This window comes from Ranitomeya variabilis, chromosome 8, assembly GCF_051348905.1.
Source record: "Ranitomeya variabilis isolate aRanVar5 chromosome 8, aRanVar5.hap1, whole genome shotgun sequence".
In the NCBI taxonomy this organism is placed as follows: Eukaryota; Metazoa; Chordata; class Amphibia; order Anura; family Dendrobatidae; genus Ranitomeya; species Ranitomeya variabilis.
Genome location: NC_135239.1, coordinates 161,543,142 through 161,558,050, shown reverse-complemented (window position 1 = coordinate 161,558,050; position 14,909 = coordinate 161,543,142). Strand labels below are relative to the sequence as shown.

The window sequence follows — 14,909 nt, the reverse complement described above, 5'->3', positions numbered from 1 at the left end:
GCTTAGGTGATTTAGGTGAGACAGCCCGCCTATAACTGACTGTCCTGCCGTTGGTTTGAAGGCTTGGAGCTCAATACTTCCTCGGTGTTCCGGCCACTGGCTACGCGCCTCAATAGGATGTTGCCTCGGTCTTACAGCACGACTCCTACTGGCGTTATCTCCTTGTTGCGTTGATCTCGTTTCTCACTCTTCACAATAAACCTCGCTTCTTGTCCTTTCTTGGGGTACCGCCGCAATGAAGTGCAGGCGCGGTCCCGTAACATTCCTTCTGTTCGCTAGCCCTCTGTCAGGATCCCACCCTTGACAGGGACCCCCCTGAATCTTCCCCTGCAACACCCACTGCCACAGGATGTTGCCTGGTTCCAACCCAGTCAGCTTCTGTCTAACTTCCTATCTAACCCCCAGTTTTACCAGATTGTGAGGAGTGGCCTAATACATAGCACCCTTATCTCCCCCTGGAGGCCAGACTGTGAAGTGTATTGGTGTCTGTGATACCTGGTCAGGTGAACTCCTTCAGTGCCATCAGACGTACCATAGCCCCCCTTAGTGGCGGAGCAACAGTACTGCAACGACCAGGACTCTGGGGCGCTGCACATTCACACGTCCGTATTTAAATCCGTACATGAAAAAATGGTACCGATACCATCAGTGTCTGTTTTTACATCAGTGTCATCAGTGTTTTTCACTGATGGATAAAGAAATAAGTAAATTACAACGCTTCTCCTATATTTTGCACACGGACAGCACACTGATGGTGTATGGATGCCATCTGTGCACTGTACCTGTTTTTCATGGACCTATATACTACTGTACTTATATTGGCTTTTTTCATCTGTGCTGCTGGAAAAAAAAATCAGACATCTCTATGTGTTTTTTGCACGGACTCATGGACAATGGAAAACATGGATATGTGAGCAGCACCCCAGATTATAATGGGTGCGTATTGTAGCCATGAAAAAAATGGGTGAGTGAAGCCTAAAGGAGTCGTCCAGCTACTCAATATATATATATATATATATTTTTTTTTTTTTAAAGGCTTTAACTGGCATTTAAGAGAGACCAAAAAATAATAGTTACCTCCATAATCCCCCAGCCACCCTTGATCTGACACTGGCTCATGCCGACCTCAGAGCCTTTTTTCTTTAAAAACAAAATTTTGCCTGTGCTAAATGTTAAAATACTTTCTTTTTTAGAAGTGCTGACAGTTTAATTTGGTGTTTGTCGAGAAGTAGCATACAACACAAACAAACGCGCTCGCAGTTACTTATAGCAACCTGTCTTATTTAATCCTTTTTTGTCTCAGTGTTTTAAAAGGAATATGTCACCAGATATTTGCTACCTCATTCAAGAGCAGCATGATATCAAAATGACTGCTTGCTGCCATTTTGATAAAATCACTGTTTTATTTGCTGCAAATCTAGAAATTCTCTGAACGCCGAGCTCTGTATAACCCCGCCCACACCACTGATTGGCAGCTTTCTGTGTACACTGTGCATAGGCAGAAAGTTGACAATCAGTGGTAGGGGCGGGGTTATACAGGAATTATGAACTCTGGTGATAATCTCCTGCTGATAAATCAGTGTTTAAATCAAAACTGCAGCAAGCAGCACAGTAAGTAACACATCACTGGAATCAGAGTTTATGCCTCTACATTATGCTGCTCTCAGATTAGATAGCAAAAAAACTGATGACAGATTCCATTTAAGGAAAATTTCCACAACACCAAGTACTTAAACTATAAAGTCAAGTTGCACCACTTCTACAGTTTCACTATAGTATCAAAATGCACCACTTCCTATGGCCATAATAAAGCTTAAAAGGTTATGCCCATCTTAGACACTTATGCTATATGGACTGTGCATGCCATTTACATCTGATAGATTGGGATTTTTCTTCTGGGACAGCTATCAGTCTGGAGAATGGGGTGCCCCGCTTCCCTGTTTGCACCAAGAATGGAGGAGATGATTTAAATGCTCTTTATCTGAGCACATGTGAGTTATGGATGCAGATGAGAGTTTCAAAATTCCCCTGAAATATCACTGAGAGAGCCACTAGGAAACATGGCCTCATCTTTCCCTCGCCTCCCCCTCTTTGTGGAACCAAACCTATTACAAATTTATAGTATATCTGCTGCGGGAGATAAGAAGACCCCTTTAAAAGAAGAATTATTGTGTTTCACCTGCTGCAGATCCTGATGCAGTGGTGCCTGATGTAGGGATTTAAAGAGCAACAAAAAGAATATCGGTCATAGTTTTCACTGGGCAAAAACATGGAAAGCATGTTTGCCTGGATTACTGCTTTAATAGTGCAAGCCACACTGTAGCCCTTATAATCATGCAGGACATTCAGTGCCCCCAACAGCATTCAGTCAGCCATACAGCATTGCTGCACAGGGGCACACATACCATTGGTGCTGATGGATTGCTCCCTGACACTCAAGGGTTAAATGTATTTGCTGCTCTTGTATGTGATCAACGTATGATGCACACTTTGGCTGCAGTTAGCTGGGGCAGGATTAATTGTAGTGGTTTGTCCAGTTTGGGAGGGGGAACTGAGAGTTGGTAGCAGATTCAGGAAGTGACAGGGCAGTCAGTGTATGGACAGCAGTGGGCTGCTAGGGACAGTGAGTGGGCTGCTAGGGACAGAGTGGCAAAATAGGAGGACACGGAGTACATAAGTGCATAAAAAAATGTGTAATTTTATTTGTCTATCAAAAAATATATGTATAAAAAACATTACAATACAAAAAACACATTCAGGGAAACACATTGATATTGAGGTCACTGTCTATAGTTGTATAACCATACACTCGCACATGATATCAAACAATCACATGGATTCAGTGTTATTATGTCAATGCACCAATACGGGTTAAAAAGGCACTAGGTCAGGCAATCGTATCTATATACAGTATATATTTGTGTCAAAATGTGCATCATAATTCAAAAGACAGGGCCAAAACCTGATAAGATGTATCCTACCTGAGGCATGAAGGTGCTGCAACCAGTGTCTATTACAAAATTGCACATACCCAGAAAGGGAAAGAGGAGGGGGGGATGTGCTATAGTGCAGTGTGTCAGGGGAAGGTACCATTCCATGGAGCAAATGTATTTAGTTAAAGTAACTATATAATATACCTATCGCTCATCGGTCCTTGCCCAGAAACAAGACAGTGACCCCCCTGGTCAGGTGAAGCAAATGACTTCAGAGAGGTACACTGCTGGGCTCCTCCACTATCAGTCTGCAAGCATAAGAACATGGATTTCAGATTAGGGATCGCTGTGAGAAAGAAATCAAGTCAAGTCAATCAAGCTCAGAGACAGTGCGGAATATGCACAACGGAGGGCGATATGGTGCACCGAGCCACTGGCCATACCAAGGATGCACCAAAGTGCCCTTATTTGTATATGGATTAAAAGTGAATTTTGCTATAACTTTACCACTAAAATGTATATTGCTGGTATGATTTTTATAGGGCCTAAAATATAGAAATATTTTAGCAGTTGAATCTGCAGTTTGCGGGCGACAGACTCCCTTTAATAGATTTGAATAAAGCGCCACTCCAGTGTTTTTTTCTACTTGTGCGCTGGAGTGGTGCTGCTAATGGAAAGTCCCTGCACCTAGTATTCAATTCACCACCTCCCGTCTTCTGCTCTTCCTGGTGCCACTCTGGTACCGCGCTGCCATTTCTCACTGCAAGTCTGAGAGTCTCATTCTGGCCTTGTTCTAGCTCTCCTAGACTTACATTGAGTTGTGAATTCCTGCTCGCCCAGCAAAGCCTGTAGCGATCCTGCATGTCACAAACTGCTGGAGACTGACTGGAGTGGTGCTGATAACAGAAGATGGCAACAGCTGGTGAGTATGAAACTAAGCGTAGGGACCTTACATTAGTGGCACCACTCCAGTCCTGCAATAAAAAGAGTGGTGCTGTAAAGTAACAAAATGCAACATAATCTGAAGAAGTAGGAATTAACAGAAATGTAATAAAGCCTAAAGGCCCTCATACACATTAAAGCCATCTTATGTCAGCAGGGCTCCCCAACTATCTGATGTTTATGGGGGCATATTAAACCCCTCCAGATAGATGAGAGAAAGATCCAGCAGTTTAAATGCTGAACCTTTTATTATCTGAGGAGATAAGTCACCTCCAAAGGAGTCAAGCAGCATCTTTCTTCACTCTCCCTATTACACATACATGAACATTTAGCTCGGCCAGTGTATGGAGGAATCTGGAGGGATGGTTGACATCTATCTCATGTATTTAGGGACCTTTACACTAAACAACTGGTTTATAACAATCATCTTGTCATTGAAAGGATCTTTATAGGCTCTACTGATAAAACCATTGGCCACAGTTGCTTACAATGTCTGTGTAATCACCCTCCTGGATGAAATGTGATGCCTCACCCATGCCTACAGTATGAATGTTCATGAGGCACCATTTACTGTATACAGTATATAGGAGCTAGGACATTGGATATGTTAATTATCTGTCACTGACTGTATATGATTAGGAAAAGGAGCCATAAACCATCCATAGGACTGGGGCCCTAACTATCCCTGCTCCCAAAGGTACCTCTAGAGGTGAAGAGGTTTGGGCCACCAGCCTTACTGTTCTCCTGTTATTCGCTAAACTGTTCCCTCCCTCCCCCCAAGGAGGCCTAGGACAGAAATGCTAGTGTATCAACGCGTAAGACAGACAAGGATAGCAGAAAGCAACAAGCACACAAAAACATTCACCAAAGGTAGAGAGGTATATAGGAAAGGATAGGAATGTACAAACCAAATGGGAATAGGACAAAGAAGAAAGCACACACCCAAAAACAGCATACAACAATCTCCAGTAGCAACAACTATCCCGAATTCAGCACAGCGTCTCCAAGGAGAAAAGCTTTCACTGGCAAGACAGAGAGGGTCTGACCAGATTTTATAGTGAAAAAAAAAATGACCAGGTCAGGAACAGCTGTGAGATTGAGCTGCAAGTTTCTAACCAGCATAGAAAGGGTCATTAACCTCCTCAGCACCAAAGGAAACTAAATGCATTTAATATGAAATACAAACACATTGGCTAAATGGAAGATCTGTGATTCACAATACGTAGTGACTTTCTAACCCCAGATCTCCCAGGATGTGATTGGCTCATGACATTATCCTCCCACTTACAGTATAATCAATTAATAATCTTGATAAGGGCTCCATTACAGTATACCACACCACCAAAAAGCAATATTAAAATGCAACCGGGCTATCCCTTGACGACTGCAAGGAGTAAGAACTCAAAGTATCTGCTTGGTAAAAGTCACTTTCTGGCAAAACCAGCTAATTCTTTTGGCACATATGGTCCTAAAAATGGTTGTAACACATGTGGTAACTGCATGGGATGTGAAAATATTGTCTGAGCTACCCTCTTTATATCAGCTGATGGTGAGAAGCACGATGTCATTAGAGATGTTATCTCATGCAGCTCCACTTATGTGGTATGTAACTTTACTGCAGCTTGAGTATGAGGGAACTTCAAATACATACACGGGGACATGTACAGGATAATGTGGTGGCATAGGATGCCAAAGGTACATCCATGTTAAAGACTATCCTGAGACATTTTAGGAACTTTCAAGGCTGTGACTGTAGGGGGTTTGAGGTGCAAAGCATAGATAAAATACATTACTATAAGGTTACGGGGGATGATCTGAGGCGAGGATTTGCCCGGTTGGTATATAGATGACATTGTGCACTATGGTGCCCAATGACCTCAATGAAAAACATAGCTTTGTTCCATCACGTCATTTTTTATATTTTGTCATGTGACTAGTATGATTCTATTAGCATCTGCTTTGTTTTAATGATTATTTTATTGCTATATAGATTGATGTTTGTAATTTTCTCATAATTTGTGCCTTGCTATCCCTCTTGGTGCTCAACTGTTGGATTATTTTGTGATGGTTAACTTGATGAATTTCTTTTTTATAACACCTTGTTATTAATTTATTTATTTCATTATGGTCACCTTGTACTGTATATTAATATGTTGTATGTTGTTTATTCAAACCATGATTACTGCGTCATCATATTATTTTTTACATCTTTTTATTATATGTATTACTTTACAATCATAATGTCATGATCCGAACCGGGTTTTGGGTTTTGTCTCTCCTTTCTCCGGAGGGGTCATGTCAGGGGTCAAATTTCTGCCTTTCTGCCTTAGGTCTGCTATTTCTCTGCTCTTGTCCTGCAAGCAGTGTCAGTTATACTTCCTGCCTACGGCGTGAGTAGCTGGCTCTGGTGAAACCCTGATTTGTCCTGCTGTATTTAGCTGACTTTGCCCGTGTGTTCATTCCTCTCTTCCCGCACCGGCTCTGTGTTTTCGCTTCATGTCTGTATTTCCCGGTACTCGACTCGACTCTTCCTTCTGGTACTTCTGCTTCTGACTGGTACTAACCCCTTGGCACTCCTCTGACTCTGTGTGATTTTCCCCTTGGTATTACGCTACTCTCTGGTATCTACCCGGCTTGTTTGACTATTCTGCTGCCACCTGGTGGTAGCCTCTCTGCAGTTCTGCTGGTCTCCTCTGAAAAGGATGCCAGTCTTCTCTCCACTCTGCTGCCACCTAGTGGAGTTTGCATTTACCTGCAAAGCTGCAGCGTGACACATGATCTATTATACAGTATGTCTTTTTGTTATCACTCAGTACTTTAGATTTCCAACTGCATATCGTTTGATGATTACAATGTTTGTACACTGCAATTTTATCTGTACAATCATTCACACAATTATGGAGATATGCTTTGGCCAGCAGATATATTTAGGGTATGTGCACACGTCAGGATTACTTGCAGAAATTTTCCTGACAAAAAAATGAAAATTTCTGCCAGAAATCCGCATGCTTTTTTATTTTTATAATTTTTTTATGCGTTTTTGATGCGTTTTTTGTGCGTTTTTCCCAGATGCATAGAATTGCGGGAAAAACACAGAAAATCCGCAAAATTAGTGAACATGCTCATTTTTTACCGCGATGCGTTTTTTTCATGGAAAAAAACGCATCAATGTGCTCAAAACATGCAGAATGCATTCTAAATGATAGAATGCATAATGCATGCGTTTTTAATGAGTTTTTATAGCGTTTTTAGCGCGAAAAAACACAAAAAAACCTGAACGTGTGCACATAGCCTTAGGGTTGACATCGTGCGGTTGGTGCTGATGCCGGTGGCATTGTGATATGCCATGCTGTGGAGCATGCACAGTTTTGGTTAACAAACGGAAGTAGACAGAATGGCGTGATGACTTTACCTGACATGCGCAGATTACACGAGTACCAACTAACTTATTAGGGTGTACACAAATAAAGACCTTGAAAAAGCGGACACATGAAATGCGCTATATGATACACTCTTCATTTGCACATTATGGGTAATGTCCCTTTCTTTGAGCTGGACATTACGTTTTTTACAGCTTTCCATTGCTGGGTGTCCATGTTCAAAACCCGGTCCTGCCCGGCTCTTAATCACATTGACATCACTATGACACATGGTAAGGTTTTAATACTAGAGGTTAGGGCCATCCCGATTTGGGTGCACCTTGGTGTTGGTGGGATGGCTTTTATGCTTTTTTTTTTAATCACAAACTATGTTTACCAAGTACCCAATTTAAATTCTATGCACTATTGCTTTTAATTATTTACGTACGGCAGGGTGTATATTCATTTTCTTTCTGTCTTAGGTTTTGTCTGTTTAATGGCCAGTGTGAACTTGCTCCTATATTTTGCATGCATATCAACATACTCCAGTTCATTTTTTTTCAGTTTAGTTTTCTTTTCAATATATAGTATATTCAGTATAATCTGGATATAGTATAAACCAGAAAAAAATCCATTTTCAGAAGGAAAGTTGACCATAAAGTTGATTCTATGATTTGCATTCATAATTGTTGAAAGGTGAGAAAAAAAAGCTTTGGAGGGGGCATTTCTATTTCCCTGCCTGAATTTCAGAAGCCTCTAGAATTGTTTTACAAGCTGATATATTATATTTTATTTGACATGTTAAACTATTGCTTAAAAAAATAGTTTTGTCAAGGAAATAATATCCGAATCGTCAGCTAAACATAAGAAACAGTGAGTAGTGTTGAGCGATACCGTCCGATACTTGAAAGTATCGGTATCGGAAAGTATCGGCCGATACCGGCAAAGTATCGGATCCAATCCGATACCGATACCCGATACCAATACAAGTCAATGGGACTCATGTATCGGACGGTATCCCTGATGGTTCCCAGGGTCTGAAGGAGAGGAAACTGGGAACCATATTAATGTGTAAAAGAAAGAATTAAAATAAAAAAATATTGCTATACTCACCTCTCCGACGCAGCCTGCACCTTACCGAGGGAAGCGGCAGCGTTCTTTGTTTAAAATTCGCGCTTTTCTTTCCTTTACGTGAAGTCCCGGCTTGTGATTGGTCGCGTGCCGCCCATGTGGCCGGGACGCAACCAATCACAGCAAGCCGTGACGTAATTTCAGGTCCTTCAGGATTTTAAAATTACGTTCCGGCGTTGTGATTGGTTGCGTCGCAGTCACATGGGCGACGCAACCAATCACAGCAAGCCGTGACGTAATTTCAGGTCCTTCAGGATTTTAAAATTACGTCCCGGCTTTGTGATTGGTTGCGTCGTGGTCAACCAATCACAAGCCGGGAGGCTGGACACGCGCGCATTTTAAAATGCGCGCTTGTCCAACCTCCCGTGACGTCCCGGCTTGTGATTGGTTGCTTCGCGGTCAACCAATCACAAGCCGGGAGGCTGGACACGCGCGCATTTTAAAATGCGCGCTTGTCCAGCCTCCCGGCTTGTGATTGGTTGATCGCGACGCAACCAATCACAAGCCGGGACGTCACGGGAGGCTGGACAAGCGCGCATTTTAAAATGCGCGCGTGTCCAGCCTCCCGGCTTGTGATTGGTTGATCGCAACGCAACCAATCACAAGCCGGGACGTCACGGGAGGCTGGACAAGCGCGCATTTTAAAATGCGCGCGTGTCCAGCCTCCCGTGACGTCACGGCTTGTGATTGGTTGCGTCGCCCATGTGACTGCGACGCAACCAATCACAAAGCCGGGACGTAATTTTAAAATCCTTAAGGACCTGAAATTACGTCACGGCTTGCTGTGATTGGTTGCGTCGCCCATGTGACTGCGACGCAACCAATCACAACGCCGGAACGTAATTTTAAAATCCTTAAGGACCTGAAATTACGTCACGGCTTGCTGTGATTGGTTGCGTCGCCCATGTGACTGCGACGCAACCAATCACAAAGCCGGGACTTCACGTAAGGAAAGAAAAGCGCGAATTTTAAACAAAGAACGCTGCCGCTTCCCTCGGTAAGGTGCAGGCTGCGTCGGAGAGGTGAGTATAGCAATATTTTTTATTTTAATTCTCTCTTTTACACATTTTTACATTAATGTTGTTTCGATACCGATACCCGATACCACAAAAGTATCGGATCTCGGTATCGGAATTCCGATACAGCAAATATCGGCCGATACCCGATACTTGCGGTATCGGAATGCTCAACACTAACAGTGAGCAAAAACTTATTTCAAAGGGCGATAAAAAAATGAAGACATTGGGAACTGTATCGATAGATCTAAAAATATAGAAAATCTAATATAGGGTCAGAGATCAAACAGGGTGGGGGGCTTTACAGTAGACATGAAAGGGTGAGTTAAGTGGCTCTTAGCAGACATCAGATACTGTGTTTCTATGGAAATATCTCAGAAAAGATTTCAAGTATGGCTGCCAGATAACGCGTCTGACTTGGAGTTTATTATAAATGTATCCAGCGTTTGTATAGAACTAATTGGTGTATGTGTCCGCGTTATCACTTTCACTCTTCAGTAACTTCATTCTGACAAGTAAAAACAAGGAAATTGTTCCAAGTGTTCTCTGTTATGATACATGATATGCTGATAAAGTTCACAAAGTCTGCTACATATATAATAGGTGTGAGCAGAAAAGATAAAAACGCTCCTTACTACCAAATATGCAAACACATGGATATACATGACAGCAAGATATGTCCAAAGAAAGCTGAGTCTGCTATCTACAATCCTAAGATATGACAGATATAATAGAGCTGGGGTTTACATAGAACCGCACATACACAGAATTATCTCATCCCAGAGTTAATAAGGCAGAGAAAAAAGACAGGTACATGACAAATTACTACTCTTTATTAAATTATGGATAGGAAAATCTGTCTAACTATCTAGCTGTTAACTATCCATCCAATATCAAGCTAATAACTAAATAGCACACACTTTAATACTTTTGCATTGACTTGCAATATTGCTGAATGCAAGGAGTAAAGCAAATGTCACACAGATAAATGTAACCACGATGCAGAGAAGAAACAGTTAAGTAAGTTAAGGTACCTTCACACGAAGCGACGCTGCAGCGATAGCGACAACGATGCCGATCGCTGCAGCGTCGCTGTTTGATCGCTGGAGAGCTGTCACACAGACCGCTCTCCAGCGACCAACGATGCCGAGGTCCCCGGGTAACCAGGGTAAACATCGGGTTGCTAAGCGCAGGGCCGCGCTTAGTAACCCGATGTTTACCCTGGTTACCAGCGTAAAAGTAAAAAAAAAAAAACAGTACATGCTCACCTGCGCGTCCCCCAGCGTCTGCTTCCTGACACTGACTGAGCTCCGGCCCTAACAGCACAGCGGTGACGTCACCGCTGTGCTTTCACTTTCACTTTAGGGCCGGATCTCAGTCAGAGCAGGAAGCGGACGGCAGGGGACGCGCAGGTGAGCATGTAGTGTTTGTTTTTTTTACTTTTACGCTGGTAACCAGGGTAAACATCGGGTTACTAAGCGCGGCCCTGCGCTTGGTAACCCGATGTTTACCCTGGCTACCAGTGGAAAACATCGCTGGTATCGTTGCTTTTGGTGTCAAACACAACGATACACGGCGATCGGACGACCAAATAAAGTTCTGGACTTTATTCAGCGACCAGCGACATCACAGCAGGATCCTGATCGCTGCTGCGTGTCAAACGAAACGATATCGCTAGCCAGGACGCTGCAACGTCACGGATCGCTAGCGATGTCGTTTCGTGTGAAGGTACCTTAACTTGTTAAACAAGTATATACTGTACAGCTCTGGCAAAAAGTAAGAGACCACTGCAAAATGTTCAGTTTGTCTGATATTTCTCTTTATAGGTATATTTTTGAGTAAAATGTAAATTGTTCTTTTATTCTATAAACTTCTGACAACGTCTCTGAAGTTCCAAGCAATACATTTTTTATTTGTTTCTGACAAAAAAAAATGGTCAAAATAAAAAAACACCCCATCGTTTTCAGACTTCAAATAATGCAAAGAAAACAAGTTCATAATCATTTAGAAACAACAATACTAATGTTTTAACTCAGGAAGAGTTCAGAAATCAATGTTTTGTGGAATAACCATCATTTTTAATCACAGCTTTCATGCGTCTTGGCATGCTTTCCACCAGTCTTTCACACTGCTCCTGGCACAAAAATTTAAGCAGTTCTTCTTTGTTTGATGGCTTGTGACTATCCATCATCCTCTTGATTACATTCCAGAGGTTTTCAACGGGGTTCAGGTCTGGAGATTGGGCTGCTCATGACAGGGTTTTGATGTGGTGGTCTCTAAATTTTTGCCAGAGCTGTATATTGAGATAGATGGATGAACAGATGCATAAAAAGAAAGTTGTCGCACATACACACAAACATATGCATGTGTATATATATATATATATATATATATATATATTAGTGTGTATGTACCATCACCTTATTTTGTACATACACATAGAAACGTACGTATGCATGCATGTATGTATATATATTTATGTATATATTTTTCTGCATCTATTCTTTCGTCTTAGTTAATTATTAAAACCCTATGCAATTTGATTGCAAAATTACCGAATCAATAAGCCATTCTGGAGTTGCCAGGTTATTAAACCTTGCCGTACAAGTTGCATTAAGTTATAAGTGGTGACATAGACTAACACCCGACTAGATCACTTCAGACAGCTGACATTCAGACGGTTGACAACTTGATGTATGATCTCTGCTATAAGGAGTGATACAATTAACAACTTCCAATCATGTATATTCCATGTAAAACTCCCCGTGCCATGATAACATAATTACTACCTGGCCATCCCGTTATCACAATTTATTGCAATATCTGTGTATGTTTTTGCATAGTTGTAGATTGTCTTGATATAACAGATAGTTATAGACAGAGACCTAAATGCAACTATTTGTCATTTCATACCACCACAGGTCACTCCACCATAAGGTATTTGTGTCCTTACATCACAGCATCGATCCCTCGTCAGTGGCTGTGTAAAAGTCCAGATGGAAGTGGAAGCACTTCACTCACTATTCCACCTACTGTTACAAGTTCCCAGTAACATAATATAATTAAGATCATTATAAAACAGGCCCACCATAAATACAGAAAGAGTTGTTACCTTATCAGGGTGTATGCAGGATATGAGTCCAGATAATGCTCATGTTTCGGCAGGTGTAGCGTCTTCTTCAGGCTCTATCCTGACACTTTCTTTCCTAGTACTAACTTCTTTAGTGTGTAGATTTGGTTTCCGAATCCATTTACAGTTTATGTCCCCTGCTTTCCCATGACATTTGTGTTCTTCCCCATGCCCTGACCTCTTCCCAGTGCCATCCTATGTTCTACACATACTGCACCCCCTGAAATCTGTTGCCTCCATCACCACCCAGATACTTTACACTTTATAAAGTCTTTACCTGAGCCCTTTAAATCCTGCGCTGCAACTTAGTTCTCCTCAGTTGCGCCTGTGCCTGCATCTCTTTGCTGTCTCTGATGCCTCCTCCTTGTGTCTCTTCCCCCTCTCCTTCCTCTCTGTTCCTATGAGCAGTAGTTAGTGGTTGTGCACAGGAATCTGACAGCGCTGGGCTGGATGATCTCTTCTCTCCATGTGATCACAGCCTGGATTCACAATGCAGCCTCAGGACCTTGCACTGAAGCATGTTGTGTCCTCTCCGTGGACCTGACATCCCTGCTGAACTGAATTAACTTACAAGGATTTGGATACAGGAGTTCACAAACGGATCTGATCATTTTTCAAATTTATTTTCACCCCCCCAAAAAATAATTTATTTCACATTGTATTCCTAATATTATAAATGTAGATTAAAACGTGATTTGTACATGCCACAAGTTATAAAGTCCCTGTGCCCAGTGGGGCTGACAATCCATATTTTCTAGCAGTGTATTTTATACATTGTTATTAATAACAAAATAAATATAACATTTTTAAAAATTTTAACGGTCTTCAGCTCGATCCCGAGCCATGGCGACTTGATGAATGAATGATCTGTAGGAAGATCGCTCTTGTGCAAGCCTAGATAGGTCCACCAGGGTCTTCTCTGCCATTACCTTGATCAGGCATGTCAAACACGCGTCCCGAGGGCCGCATGCGGCCCTTTACAGGCATATCTGCGGCCCTCACAAAAGTCTCAAACTTTGTCTCTAAACACAAAGTTTGAGACTTTTGTGCGGGCCGCAGATGCTCAAAACTTCACGATCAGCACATCCGGCTCTTCATTCATTGGCCCATATCCCTGCATATGACCTGCTTACGTGATCAGCAGCCGACCAACTAGCTCCGTGTCAATCCATGACGCGTGTACTTTGGTCGGCTGCTGATCACGTAAGCAGGTCATATGCAGGGATATGGGCCAATGAATGACGACCCGGAAGTGCTGATCGTGAGTTTTGTACATCTGCGGCTCACGTGGCTGCTGATCACCTAAGTCAGTTTTGTTGTGAGCGGAGGAAGAGTCGTGGCTGAGAGTGACTGGGATACTGTGACCGTTCTGAGGAAGAAGGGACCCTGTCATGGATCCCAATGGCTGGGGATCGCACTGGACAAGCAAAATAACATAAATAACGGACGAGCTCTAGGGTGATGGAACCTGGGCTGACCGCTGCCCTACTCCTGACAAACACAACTAGAAATAGCCAGGGAGCGTGCCTATGTTGATTCTAGACGCCACGCGCCAGCCTAAGAGCTAACTAGCACTGCAGAGGAAATAAAGACCTAGCTTGCCTCCAGAGGAATGAACCCCAAAAGGTATAGTTGCCCCCTACATGTATTGACGGTGAAATGAGAGGAAGGCACGCACATAGAGATGAAAATAGATTTAGCAAAATGAGGCCCGCTATAACTAGAAAGCAGAATGATACAAAAGGGGTCTGAGCGGTCAGCAAAAAACCCTAATCAAAAACCATCCTGAGATTACAAGAACCCATGTGCCAACTCATGGCACATGGGGAGAACCTCAGTCCACTAGAGCTACCAGCTAGCATAGAGTCATAATTAGCAAGCTGGACAAAAAAACCAAACAACTGAAAAACAGAACTTAGCTTATCCTGAGAGATCTGGGAGCAGGTAGTCAGGAACCAAACTGAGCACATCTGAGTACATTGATAGCCGGCAAGGGAATGACAGGAAAGCCAGGTTAAATAGGAAACACCCAGCCTCTGATGGACAGGTGGAAACCAGAGACCGCAACCCACCAAAGTCACCCAGTACCAGCCGTAACCACCAGAGGGAGCCCAAAAACAGAATCCACAACAGTACCCCCCCCTGAGGAGGGGTCACCGAACCCTCACGAGAACCCCCAGGGCGATCAGGATGAGCTCTATGGAAGGCGCGGACCAAATCAGTCGCATGAACATCAGAGGCGACCACCCAGGAATTATCCTCCTGACCATAACCCTTCCACTTAACCAAATACTGGAGTTTACGTCTGGAAACACGAGAATCCAAGATCTTCTCAACAACATACTCCAATTCTCCCTCCACCAGCACCGGAGCAGGAGGCTCAACCGAAGGAGCAACG

At 42.9% G+C, this 14,909-nt stretch overlaps 1 protein-coding gene and 1 long non-coding RNA gene across 3 annotated transcripts in view; one reads left to right on the top strand and one right to left on the bottom strand.

The window, feature by feature from the left end:
* KCNJ4 (potassium inwardly rectifying channel subfamily J member 4) overlaps positions 1–12,935 on the bottom strand; it is a 202,316-nt gene extending 189,381 nt beyond the window's left edge. Inside the window, exon 1 of one of the 2 annotated variants that reach the window (XM_077278601.1) lies at positions 12,494–12,935. The gene's annotated coding sequence lies outside the window, so the exon portion shown is untranslated. The remainder of the gene's footprint in view (positions 1–12,493) is intronic. The other variant, XM_077278602.1, reaches the window with a different exon arrangement.
* LOC143788741 (uncharacterized) overlaps positions 1–14,909 on the top strand; it is a 311,204-nt gene that overhangs the window by 90,558 nt on the left and 205,737 nt on the right. The gene's annotated exons all lie outside the window — the stretch shown is intronic.